Source organism: Anomaloglossus baeobatrachus, chromosome 5 (assembly GCF_048569485.1).
Source record: "Anomaloglossus baeobatrachus isolate aAnoBae1 chromosome 5, aAnoBae1.hap1, whole genome shotgun sequence".
NCBI classification, from domain to species: domain Eukaryota; kingdom Metazoa; phylum Chordata; class Amphibia; order Anura; family Aromobatidae; genus Anomaloglossus; species Anomaloglossus baeobatrachus.
In genome coordinates, this window is record NC_134357.1 from 275784968 (window position 1) to 275799662 (window position 14695).

Genomic DNA, 14695 nt, shown 5'->3' on the forward strand with positions numbered 1-14695 from the left:
CACCTGAAGACGGGCGGGCCGGTCACAGACAGTAGGCGGGCCGGCTGTGGCCCGCGGGCCGCCCCTTGCCCAAGTCTGGTGTAAAGTATTTCTAGGATTTTGACTGGCTAAGCTCTTAGCAACACCAAAGGACCATGACCAGTAACCAAGGAGGATTGGATAGTGTGCAGAAGGGCATATTGCACAATACCATGCGACGACCTGATAGGCCAGGGCGTCACAGGGGGATTATAGCAAGACAGTTATACTTACTGAGTCTCTTGCGCGGCTGTAACACTATACCCAGGTCCCCTCATTAATCCTCATACATATTCACTGCTTTCCCGCCTACCATCAGTCCCGGTGTCTGTGATTGGTTGCAGTCAGACCACGCACCTGCTCTGTGTGTCAGTGTCTGTGATTTGTTGGAATCATACACGCTGTCTGCATCCCTATAGTGGTGTAAAAATAAAATAAAATTGCGTAGGGTCCCCCCATATTTTAATACCCAGCACAGATAATGCATATGGCTACAGGATGCAGCCCCCAGCTGTGTGCTTATCTTGACTGTGTATCAAAATAAGAGGTATTCTTATGCAGCTTTTTTAAAAAAATATTTAAATAAATAATTAAAAAAAACGGCGTGCGGTCCCCCCCAATTTTGATACCCAGCCATGATAAAGCAGACAGCTGGGGGCTGATATTCTCATGCTGGGGAGGGACATCGTTATTGGGCCCCCAGCATAAAAATAGAAGCCTGCAGTCACCTAGAACTGTCGCATTTAGGTGTTGGGGGTTCATAAATTGGAGAAAGAGGGAGTTTTTCATTTCAAATAAACAATTTTTTGGTGTTTGTGTTAATTTCTTTTCACTTACAGGATTATTAATGGGGGGGTCTCCAACGCCTCCCATTGCTAACCTAAGGCTTAGTGGCAGAGGTGAGCTGTCATTAACCTCTTATATTGCCCCAATTGCCACCGTACCAAGGGCAATCGGGATGAGCTGGGTCAAGTGCCTGAATCTAAAAGATGCGACAATACAGGGTGGCTGTGGGATGATATTTTTAGTCTGGGAGGGGGGAAATAACCATAGGCCTCCCCAGCCTGAAAATATCAAACCCCAGCTGTCGGCTATATCATGGCTGGGTATCAAAATTGGGGGGGACCCGCACGCCATATTTTTTAAATTATTTATTTAAATAATAATAAAAAAAGCCACACTAGTTGATACACTGCCAAGATAAGCGCATGGCAAGGGTCTGCAGCCCTATGCTTTATCTCCGCTGTGTAACACAATATGCATGTTTTTCTCACTATCTGACATGAAATAAGAATAAACCTTTCCCGTTTTAGGTCAATTAGGATTACCAAAATTATTTATATTTGCTAAATGCCACAATACTGAGAGAGAGAGAAAGAGAGAGAGAAAATGTTTTAAGGCATTTTTATTATTTTCTGCAAAGTCAAAAGTTTCCATTCATTTTATTAGTATTTGGTACCATTGCCCTTAAAATGTAAGACTTAGGCCAAACGTTTTGGATATCCTTCCACAGATTTCTCATAATAGTTGGTAGGAATTTGGGCTCATTCCTCCTAACAGAACTGGTATAACTGAGCCCTGTTTGTAGGTTGTCTTGCTCGCACCTGGCTTTTCAGCTTTGTCCATTAATTTTCAATAGGATTGAAATCATGGCTTTGTGATGGCCACTCTCAAACATTGACTGTTACCCTTAAACTACTTTGTAACCAGGTTTAGCAGTATGCTTCAGGTCATTGTCCATTTGGAAGACCCATTTCTTTCCAAGTTTTAAAGTTCCTGGCTGATGTCTTGAGATGTTGCTTCAGTATTGCCACATAATCTTCTTTCCTCATGATGCCATCTATTTTGTGAAATGCACCAGTCCATCCTGCAGCAAAACAACCCCACAACATGATGCTGCCACCCCAATGTTTCACAGTAGGGATGGTGCTTTTAGGCTTCAAAGCTTCTCTCTTTTTCCTCCAAACATAACGATGGTCATTATGGCCAAACAGTTCAATTTTTGTTTCGTCAGACCACAGGACATGTCTCCAAAATGAAGATCTTTGTTCCTGTGTGCATTTACAAACATTGATCTGGCTTTTTTTATGCTTCTTTTGGAGTAATGGCTTCTTCCTGGCAGATTGGCTTTTCAGCCCATGTTGATACATTACTCGTTTCACTGTGGATAATGACACAATCTTACCAGCTTCCGCCAGCATCTTCACAAGGCATTTTGCTTTTGTTCTTGGGTTGATATCCACGTCTGACAAAAGCACGTTCATCTCTGGTACACAGAACCTGTCTCCTTTCTGAGCGGTATGATGGCTGGATGTTCCCATCTTGTTTGTACTTGCGTATAATTGTTTGTACAGATGAATGAGGCACCTTCAGGCATCTGGAAATTGCACCCAAAGATCAACCCGACTTGTGCAAGTCCACAATTCTCTTTCTGAGAACTTGGTTGATTTCTTTTGACTTTCCCATGATGCTACAAAGAGAAGCAGTTTGTTTCAGGTGCGCATTAAAATACATCCACAGGTGTGTCTGACGCTCTAATTAACTGAGATGTTGCCGATAAATTTATTAGAAGCGTTTAAAGACATGACATCATCATATGGGTTGTCCCATATTGTTTAAAGGCATAGTAATCTTAATGTATGTAAACTTTAGACTGCAAAAAATAACAAAAATGCCTTAAAATATTCTCTCTCTCTTTCACTGGTATTTGTCACATATAATTAATGTTGGTAATCCTAACTGACGTAAAACGGGAAAGGTTTATGCTGATTTACTGTCAGATAGTGAGAAAAAAAAAATGTGTCTTTTTAAATAGCGTATGTAAACGTCTGGTTTCAACTGTACACATCATACATGCACAGATATTTTTCAACTGTACTTGTTTATACACAGACATGTGAATGAGGCCTAATTAAGGCCGATAATTGGAAAAAAAGTGTTATTAGGAAAATCTATTCCTGATTATGGGCTTAAGTGGGCCCTTAGTACAGTTGTGCTCAAAAGTTTACACAGCCCGGCAGATTTTTTTGCTTTCTTGGCCTTTTTTCAGAGAATATGATTGATAACACAAAAACATTTTTCCCACTAATGGTTAGTGCTTGGGTGAAGCCATTTGTTGTTAAACTACTGTTTGATGGAAAATTTGTATACACATATTCCATAGTGTAATTTACATGTAACTGGAGGTTACTGCTTTACTGTAGTTTTGTCATTTCTAACCCATAAAAAAGTGAAAGTAGACATAAGTCCTATGTGTGAACTTCTGATATCTTAAAGTTTTGTACAGAGTATACTTTGTTTTGTATAACTGGTCTTCTTGAAGACTATCTACACTTAGTCTCATCACGTTTTTCCCCTATAAGTTGTGGCCACCACCAGTAAGCTCTTATATACTACTCACATCTACTTCCCTAGCCCAGATGTCACATCTCCGCTGTCCAAAATTCCGGAGTGTCTATTGGCCATATCCTGCTTCTTCTCCCCTCGCTTCTTAAAGCTCAAAGTGGCCAAAACTGAACTAATCATCTTTCCCCCAGCTCACCTACGTTCCCTACCTGATTTATCTATTACTATAAATAACATCACGCCCTCCCCAGTACCCGAAGTCAGTTACTGCGGAGTAACACTTGCCTTGTCCTTCATACCATACATCCAATCCTTCACCACCTCCTGCCGTCTTCAACTCAAAAATATTTCCAAAATCCGTCCTTCAATTCTCAATCTACAAATAAGCTAGTATATACCATCATAATCTCCTGCCTTGATTACTGCAATATCCTCCTCTGTGGCCTCTCTGCTAACACGCTTGCCCCTCTCCAGTCCATTCTTAACTCTGCTGACTGACTGATCCACCTTACTCGTCACTACTATCCAAGGGTGGAATTCAGCCGGTTCTGTCCGGTTTGGGCGTACCGGTTGTTGAAATAGCAGCCGGTTCCCAGAACTAGCAAGAAACCGCTCTAGTGATTCGGTTCTCTGTATTCACTTGTGTTAGTGTCTTTAAGACACTAACAGAAATTAATCTCCGTATGCGCCACACGTCCAGGTTCAGTGGAGCCTGTCTGCTCCCTGACCTGGCGTGCAGCGACGCGCTGACGCTGCAGAGGTCACGGCAGCATGGTGAGGTTGCTCATCCTGCTGCTGCCTGCCAGCGTCAGTGTGCAGAGTGACGCGGAGGAGGACGGAAGAGAGAGGAGAGGCCGCCAGTGCTTGGAGCAGGTAAGCACTCAGTGAGCCGAAGATGCAGGGAGACAAGAATTTGCAGGGGAGAGGAGCCGCATAAGATGGGAACTACATGGGAAAAGGAGCCACATGGGACCGGATCTGCAGGGGAAAAGGAGCACATGGGTTTTGATCTGCTTAGGAAAGAAGCCATGATGGGATCTGCTGGGGAAAGAGGCCATAATGGGATGGGATCTGCAAGGAAGAGAGACCACATGGGATGGGATCTGCACTGGAAAAGCAGCCACATGGGATGAGATCTGTATGGGGAAGGTCGTCCATTCCAATTTTAGCAGGGCTCCTTTAGTATTAATTTTTAAAAATTGTAGAAAAACCGTTTAATACAATAAGACTGACAGAGACTGGAAATGGACAGGAGAGTGAAGATATAAGAGGGTAAGAGGGGGAAAGAGATTTTAGTTTAAATTACTTGTAATTTTTGGTTGAGGAAAGTGTGTGAAAATGGGTGTGGCTAACAAAATGGGTGTGGATTAAATAAAGAGCATCCAGAGTGAAATAAATTCACCTTGGTCATGAGAGTACCTCACAAGGTTAAAGTGAATGTAGCAGTGAAGTATTAAAACTTAACCTTTAATATAATTGGATAAAAACACAAACAAAAAATGTGCCCGTGCATTAAAAGACTGTTAACTTAAGGCCCAGTCACAGTAAACAACTTACCAGCGATCCCAACAACTATACAACCTGATAGGGATCGCTGGTAAGTTGCTAGGAGGTCGCTGGTGAGATGTCCCACTAAGCGACGCTCCAGCGATCCCACCAGCAACCTGACATGGCAGGGATCGCTGAAGCGTCGCTACACGGGTTGCTGGTGAGCTGTCACACAGGCAGATCTCACCAGCAACCAGCCCCCAACCAGCAGCGCTGCATGGAAGCGATGCTGCGCTTGGTAACTAAGGTAAATATCGGGTAACCAACCCGATATTTACCTTGGTTACCAGCGCACATCGCTTAACGCTGGCTCCCTGCACACCTAGCCACAGTACACATCGGGTTAATTACCCGATGTGTACTCTGCTACGTGTGCAGGCAGCAGGAGCCGGCTTCTGCGGACGCTGGTAACCACGGTAAACATCGGGTAACCAAGAAGCCCTTACCTTGGTTACCCGATATTTACCTTCGTTACCAGCGTCCGCCGCTCTCACACTGCCAGTGCCGGCTCCCTGTTCCCTGCACTCCTAGCCACAGGACACATTGGGTTAATTACCCGATGTGTACTGTGGCTACGTGTGCAGAGAGCAGGGAGCCGGCACTGACAGCTGAGAGCGACGGACGCTGGTAACGAAGGTAAATATCGGGTAACCAAGGTAAGGGCTCCTTGGTTACCCGCTGTTTACCGTGGTTACCAGCGTCCGCAGAAGCCGGCTCCTGCTGCCTGCACATTTAGTTGTTGCTCTCTCGCTGTCACACACAGCGATGTGTGCTTCACAGTGGGAGAGCAACAACTAAAAAATGGCCCAGGACATTCAGCAACAACCAGCGACCTCACAGCAGGGGCCAGGTTGTTGCTGGATGTCACACACAGCAACATCGCTAGCAACATCGCTGCTACGCCACAAAAGTTGTTCCTTAGCAGCGATGTTGCTAGCGATGTTGCTTAGTGTGACGTGGCCTTTACAGTATATCACAGGTGACTCATAGATTAAGGTAGTATAACTCCAGGTACCACCTATTTTTCTACTCAGCAGGAAAAGAAAAACAAAACAAAAAAGGGACAGATACCCCTACACAAGTTATATAGAGGATGGACCCATTATATTATCAACCCCAAAATAAAACACTATGGATTGATCTCACCAAGTCCAGCCGTGTCCATCCAATTAGTGTATCTTCCACTCCAGTCAGAAAAAGATTGGTTAGGAGCAGGGTCCAGCATCCTATTAATGTGCTAGCCCTAAACCAAATAGCTCCCGCCCTAACAAGGGCAGTCCACAGCTATCCCTAAACTGTAAAGACCCCCATTCAGTCCTGGTGCCACCCAACGCGTTTCACCAATTTTGGCTCATCAGGGGAGATGCGTGCACCGTTCAATCCTAAGACCAGGACTGAAAACTGTCCTAACTGATCCCAGCTAGGTATACAAAACGACTGACTGTGGTTAGAGAATGTGTGTGGTTTTCAGAGAACCTGTTAAAAATTTGAATCCCACCCCTGCTACTACCCCACTTCTCCCCTCTGATAATCCCTCCATTGGCTCCCAATTCTCCACCGTATCCAATTCAAACTACTAATACTGGTATACAAAGTTGTTCATAATCTGTCTCCTCCATATATCTCTGAGTCCTCCCGCTACACTTCAACACATACTCTCCGGTTCTCCCAAGAGCTCCTTCTCTCCTCCATGCTCATTCATTCCTCATCCAACCACCTCCAAGACTTCACCCGAGTATCCCATCTTCTGGAATTTGCTGCCTCAACATGTCAGATTATCTGCTACACTCGCAGGCTTCAAACGGAACTTGAAAACTCATCTGTTCCGAAATGCCTACAGTCTCCAATGACCCCACCGCCAGAGCTGCCGCCTCACCACTGCCCCACCTAATGTCTCTTCCCTAATATCCTACCTAATGTTTCCTCCCCAATATCCTCTAGAAAACAAAACAATCACTGATCTCGGGGAGATCAGCCAGAGAAAACACTGCCGGCAGCCAGCGAGGGCGCTCAAGACAGTGAAATCCTAGATACATTGCCCCCTGGGAAAAATGCAAATCAAAAAGGTCCGTGGAGCCTCTGTTAGGAGTCTCAACACAGAAACCAGCCAGATATCCCTCCGGGAAGGGCCCAGCCAAGCGGTGACTCTTTTTAGGAGACCACCATAACCACCATATTAAGTGGCCTTTATAGTCAATATCCAATTTTTTGACAAGTTTAAAGATATGACAAGGTCACCTCTCTTCTTATTGTCCCCTCCTCCGTATGAGCCCCCCGCTGAGCGGCTCCTCTTTCACATGCCCAGGCTGCGCAGATGCTGTATTCCTAGGAGCCGCTGCTTCTCTCCATACAGGCCTCCGACGCTGCAGCTTCTTCTCCTGCCAGGCGGCAACTTTTCAAATGACACACGCGCGCCATACTGACGATATCAGGGCGCGCGTGTGTCACAGAGAAAGGTGCCGGACAGGGAACAGAGGACAGATTCCTGCGTTACGCTGCCTGCACGGACTGTGCAGAGCTGCGGGATCTGTCCTCTGTTTCCTACCCGACACGCAGCGTGTGATGAAGGCAATCTGACCACGGGCCTCCCGGAGCCTGGAGCTCCGGACAACAGGTCAGATTGCCCTCATCACTGACCGGCCAGCAAGGACGCCCTGAACCAGGCGGGCCGGTCACAGAGAGTAGGCGGGCCGGATGTGAGAGTAGGCGGGCCGCCCCTTGCCCAGGTCTGCTCTAGAATGTAAGCCTACAAGGCTTACCACTCTGATCCCAGGAGGCTACAACATCTAAGGAGGCTATTGTGCCATTATGAAAAAAGAAAAAAATATCCTGATGAACCCCGTCCACCATTAAAATGGAGTGAAACACGTCGAGATCCTGAGAACCATTTATTTGAATTATAGGATGTATCTAGGCACCCCATAACAAGAAATGACTGATAAGTGTTAATCTATTGCTAAACCCCATTTCTCTTATCTATTAAAAGGTCCTTGTGACTGATGGCCTGTGACTGTGAGTAGGGAATCTAGGGCACATTAGGGGAAGCCGCCGAGGAATGGGGGCATCGAAAAAATAAGTATGCACTCCATTGCTAGGCATGAGAAAGAGGTTTGAGGGACAATTTAGTGAATTTTTCACAATTTATTAATACATTTTGGAGATATAAATACTCCTGGTTATGTTGTACATTCCTGTTTTTCCTCATATGTACATCTAAATTTGGGTGTCTGGATACATTAGGGAATTTGGTTGCTGCTGTTAAGGTTATTTTGAGAGGCCCTTGAAATATAATTGAAGAGTGAGAGATAGGAAAAGGAAAAGGGAGAGCCGCCGAGGAATGGGGGCATCGATTAACTAAGGATGTGCTCCATTGGTAGGCAGGAATATACCCTGATAGGGTGAGAATAAGGAAAGGCTAACTAATTCCTCCCCTTGTGCCCCCTGCTCGAGACATCTGACGAAGAAGGTCGTACACTCCCTATTTCTTGAATGCCTCAACTAATTTAAAAAAACGATACTCCGGTAACTTTTCACTCTGTGAAATATTTTTTTGTTTGAGTTTAAAATTTTTTAATGTACCGCATATTAATAAAAATTGAATTTTATTATATTCGCCAAAGTGGAACCTCCCAGTTCACTGGGGCTATTTTTTTTTTTTAAATTCATCAGTGTCTTAGTTGTGCTTATAACAATATATAACATTTCTTATGGCCACTGTCTCTTTTATTGTGTAGCTCCTTCTCGTTTTTCCATAACTTTACACAATGAGTTGCACTCTCTATTATATAAATTGTTGTCCTCACTGGTTTTTATAGTATTACATTTACATTTGGTATTCTCGTGCAATTTTCGCCCAGCTTATATCAAAGTAGGAAAACCTCGGGTGGGACAGGGGCTTGGTGATGGCCACTTATTAAATTCATGAAGAGCGGCGGCAATCAGTACGACACAAATCTTACTCCAGCCATTAAAAGGTGTAAATGGCTTGCTAATGGCCCTGCCTTGGCCAAAACGTTACATTTTGTATTTTTCTTCAATGTATGCTGTCACCAATAAAGATTTTTTTCTAAGCAAGAAAAGGCGTTTTGATACCTTGGATACTATGGTGTTTATTTCAAGTTTACAGTCAATGCAGGGCTGCATCAAGTAGCACAAATAGTGGAATGGTGCATGGGATACAGCTGCTTGTACGTACAAATCTAACCCCATCAGGGACTGGAGTAGGATTTGTGGACAGGCACACAGAGGTGCACGCCACTCGTCCGACTCACCTGATTCCTTTAGAGGTATGCGCCTCTTCATGAATCAAGTGTCTAGGATCCTCCATGCTCCTCTCATTAAGACCGGCATGAACAACGTTGGTCTTGATGCATTGGGGCAGTAGGGTGCATATTTCATAAGCACTTCTGCAATTTAGTTTTAAAAGGTAAGAAAAGTGAAAAATCTGGATTTTTTGGATTTTAGGTGCAGGTAATATGATCAAAGAAGTGAAGGAAAGATCCAAGTCAAATATAACCCTAGGTTAGAGTGCTGTTTGGGAGTTATGGTAGAAACACCCAAAGATATATGAAGTTTAGGCAGGTTAATGGTAGAAACACAAAAGTTCAGTTTTGGAACAATTCAGTTTCTGATACAGGGAGGGAATAACGTTAAGACACAGCAGACACATATTTTTTTAGTAACTCAGGGTTGATGTCAGGAGATGTGTACACTTAGGTGTCATTAACAGAGTTGGTAATGAAAACCAAACCTGCTGATTGTTTGTCTCAAGTTGCAGTGTACACAGAGAAAAGGAGGGGGCTAGGACGGAAACCTAAGGAACCCCAAGAGTAAGGAGAAGGAGGAGGGGGAGAAGAGTCGGCAAATGTTCACTGAAGGAGCTGTTAGGCTATGTGCCCATGGGAGTTTGTACCTGCGGATATATCCGCAGGTACGGCCTAAGGTGTCTCGCAGCTGCTCGCTGGAATCTGCAGCTATTTTTAGCTGCCGTAGTACAGCGAAATAGCTGCGGAAAACCTGCGGACATTCATGCGACTTACCTGCAGAAGTCCCAGCCTCTATCTCCATAGTGGAGGGTTCCGCAGGTAATTCCGCAGAAAGAATTGACATGCAGTTATGTGCGGCTGCGGGACATCCGCAGCATGTTCCGCAGCTGCACATATCCACAGCATGGACACAGCACTCCCCATGTCCCATAGGATAACATGGGGAGTGTCTGTACATGCTGAAACCTGCGGATTTATCTGGAAAATCCGCAAAGTTTTCCGCAGATAAATCTACAGGTTTAATCTCCCGTGGGCACATAGCCTTAGGGAGAAAGTAGGAGAACCAAGAAAAAGTTGGTATCCTTGAGTCTGACAAAGCATAGTGTAGTGAGGAGGAGCTGGTGATTCACCAATTTTAGTAGATCATTCTTTCTCATAGTAGATCATTAGAAACTTTAGTAAGGGCATTTTCTGTAGTGTGTAAAAGCAGAAATAGGATTGTAAGGGTACTTTCACACTTGCGTTTATTTCCTTCCGTTACAATCCGCCCTTTTGGAAAACAGCGGAATCCGTTAACGGATTCCGCTGTTTCCCATAGACTTGTATGGGTGACGGATTGTACCAAAAGGACCTGCGTTGCTTCCGCTGGGCGACGCTCCGTTGCTTCCGCCCAGCGGGGGGAACGCAGCATGTAACGTTATTTTGAGCAGCGGAATCCTCTGGATTCCACTGCGCATGCTCTTTTTTTTTTTTTTTTTTTAAAATCAAACTTTATTTTGGCTCGCGGTGGCCGAACGTTCAGCTGAGCGCCCGGCCGACGGCAAGTGACAGCGCTCAGCTGAGCGACCGGCCACCGGCATGCCCGGCCGCCGGCAAGTCACAGCGCTCAGCTGAGCGCCCGCCCGCTGGCATGCCCGCCCGCCGGCAAGTGGGAGCGATCAGCTGATCACCCGGCGGCCGGCTGCAGGGAGCGCTCAGCTGATCACCCGGCGGCCGGCTGCAGGGAGCGATCAGCTGATCACCCGGCAGCCGGCTGCAGGGAGCGATCAGCTGATCACCCGGCGGCCGGCTGCAGGGAGCGATCAGCTGATCACCCGGCGGCCGGCTGCAGGGAGCGATCAGCTGATCACCCGGCGGCCGGCTGCAGGGAGCGATCAGCTGATCACCCGGCGGCCGGCTGCAGGGAGCGATCAGCTGATCACCCGGCGGCCGGCTGCAGGGAGCGATCAGCTGATCGTTTACAATAGTCTGCCACTGGTAAAACTGTAAAAAAAAAAATCAAAACGAATTGCGTTGTTTTGCAGCATCCGTTGTGCCACTATATGCAACACATCCGTTACACAACGCAATGCAACGGATACCGTTCAACGCAAGTGTGAAAGTACCCTAAGGCACTGGATTGTAAGATTATGTGTGCACACAGTGCGTTTTTGTTAGTACAGTTTTGTCACCGAAGTAAATGAGAATCCTGAAGTGCACTGCACATACGGTATTCAGTTTTGCTTGTTTGCAGATTTGGAGCAGAAAATAATCTGCCGCATTTCAATTCTTTTAGTGTTTTTGCCTGCATTTTTCACCATTAAAATCAATTAAAAAAACGCATGCAAAATACATACAAAAAAAGCAGGTTTTTGTGCTGCATTTTTCGTGCCAAGAGATGCCAAATGTAGTGCACAAATTTCTGCAACCAAATACTCTACGTGTGCACATAGCCTAAAAACGTACATAGCCTAGAGGGTTAAGAAGATCGTTAACTGAGAGACAGCAAATAAGAGAGTGGACCAAGTGTTCCAGGAGTGTAGAAACAAGTCTGTAATTAGCAGAGCAATGCTATTCAGTGGATATTGGAAGAAAAAAAAATGTTAAAGGGAATGTATCGTCAGAAAAAAAAAAAAATTAAATACCTGAAAAAATGTAAAGTAATATTATTTTAATGTTTTGTTTAAATATTATTTTCTTTTTTTAATTGAGCAAAATGTAAAAAAAAAATTAAAAAGTTTAATATTTTCCACTGTTTCCACTGTTAAACATTAGGGGGAGCAGCTTCTGAAATCCTACAGAAATCCCACTGTAGGAAAAAGCTCACGTTACAGCTTACAGTAAAGTGGGCGGAGTCTGCTCTCCTGTGTGTGATAGCACGCCTCCACCTCCCAATCTGAGTGTTTGCAACAGATAACAGAGAATGACATGTAGGGACACAGTGCAGAGCCATTTTGTTGGTGACCAGAAATGTCTAAAGTGTCACCAAGGACAGCAGGAGTATCACACAGGAAAGGATTAGATACACGGCTCAGCAGACAGTATCACACAGGAGAGGATTAGACACACAACTCAGCAGACAGTATCACCCAGGCTAGGATTAGATACACAGCTCAGCAGACAGTATCACCCAGGCTAGGATTAGATACACAGCTCAGCAGACAGTATCACACAGGCTAGGATTAGATACACGGCCGTGCAGACCGCATCACCCAGGACAGGATTAGATACACGGCCGTGCAGACCGCATCACCCAGGACGGGATTAGATACACGGCCGTGCAGACCGCATCACCCAGGACAGGATTAGATACACGGCCGTGCACACAGCATCACACAGGAGAGGATTAGATACACGGCCGAGCAGACCGCATCACCCAGGACAGGATTAGATACACGGCCGTGCACACAGCATCACACAGGACAGGACTAGATACACGGCCGTGCACACAGCATCACCCAGGACAGGATTAGATACACAGCCGTGCAGACCGCATCACCCAGGACAGGATTAGATACACGGCCGTGCACACAGCATCACACAGGAGAGGATTAGATACACGGCCGAGCAGACCGCTTCACCCAGGACAGGATTAGATACACGGCCGTGCACACAGCATCACCCAGGACAGGACTAGATACACGGCCGTGCACACAGCATCACCCAGGACAGGATTAGATACACAGCCGTGCAGACCGCATCACCCAGGACAGGATTAGATACACGGCCGTGCACACAGCATCACACAGGAGAGGATTAGATACACGGCCGAGCAGACCGCATCACCCAGGACAGGATTAGATACACGGCCGTGCACACAGCATCACCCAGGACAGGACTAGATACACAGCCGTGCAGACCGCATCACCCAGGACAGGATTAGATACACGGCACACAGCATCACACAGGAGAGGATTAGATACACGGCCGAGCAGACCGCTTCACCCAGGACAGGATTAGATACACGGCCGTGCACACAGCATCACCCAGGACAGGACTAGATACACGGCCGTGCACACAGCATCACCCAGGACAGGATTAGATACACAGCCGTGCAGACCGCATCACCCAGGGCAGGATTAGATACACGGCCGTGCAGACCGCATCACCCAGGACAGGATTAGATACACGGCCGTGCAGACCGCATCACCCAGGACAGGATTAGATACACGGCCGTGCAGACCGCATCACCCAGGACAGGATTAGATACACGGCCGTGCAGACCGCATCACCCAGGACAGGATTAGATACACGGCCGTGCAGACCGCATCACCCAGGACAGGATTAGATACACAGCTCAGCAGACAGTATCACCCAGGACAGGATTAGATACACGGCCGTGCACACAGCATCACACAGGACAGGATTAGATACACGGCCGTGCACACAGCATCACCCAGGACAGGATTAGATACACGGCCGTGCAGACCGCATCACCCAGGACAGGATTAGATACACGGCCGTGCAGACCGCATCACCCAGGACAGGATTAGATACACGGCCGTGCAGACCGCATCACCCAGGACAGGATTAGATACACAGCTCATCAGACAGCATCATCCAGGACAGGATTAGATACTGTCTGATGAGCTGTGTATCTAATCCTGTCCTGGGTGATGCTGTCTGCTGAGCTGTGTATCTAATCCTGTCCTGGGTGATGCTGTCTGCTGAGCTGTGTATCTAATCCTGTCCTGGGTGATGCTGTCTGCTGAGCTGTGTATCACCCAAGAGAGGATTAGATACACGGCTCAGCAGATAGTATCAAAGAGGAGAGGATAATACACAGCCGTGCAGACAGCATCAGCGGCGGTACTCGCATGCAGTGGGGCACGGGCACACACATACACAGCAGCGGCGAGCAGAGCGGTGGCTGGGGAGAGCGGTGGCTGGGGAGAGCGGAGGGAGGAAGTGTCATCGGAGACGGTAACGGCGGGGGGAGGGGCGGCGGTAGCAGTAACAGGGGCTGGGGAGAGTGAAGGGATGGGGTGTCAGCGGAGACGGTAACAGCGAGGAGGAGGGGCGGCACTAGCGGGGGCTGAGGAGACCGAAGGGATGGGGTGTCAGCGGAGACGGGAACGGCGAGGGGCGGCACTAGCGGTAGCAGTAGCGGGGGCTGGGGAGAGCGGAGGGAGTCGGAGTCATCGGTAACGGGGGCAGGGGAGGGGAGGCGGCCTGTACTCACACATCCCGGCGGTTGACAGGGGTGAAGTGGAGCAAACAGCATACGCTGTGAGCTCCACGATGATGGCGCTGAACTCCTCCCTCTGCTGTGATCTGGACAGCCCAGGGGGCGCGTCCAGGTCACAGCATACGCCCACTGTAACGTTAAACATAGGGTCGGATAGCGACCACTATTCTCTATGCACAGGGGCTGCCATAAAGGAGTGTGTAACTGTCGTTACACACACAGCAAATCCAACATGGCCCCCAGTGCATACAGTAAGATTAGAATAACAGAAAAAGTAAATAAGCTACGATTTTCCTTTTGTATTAGAAATACTTGATTTCAGAATCACTATTTTTAATACAAAAATAAAAAA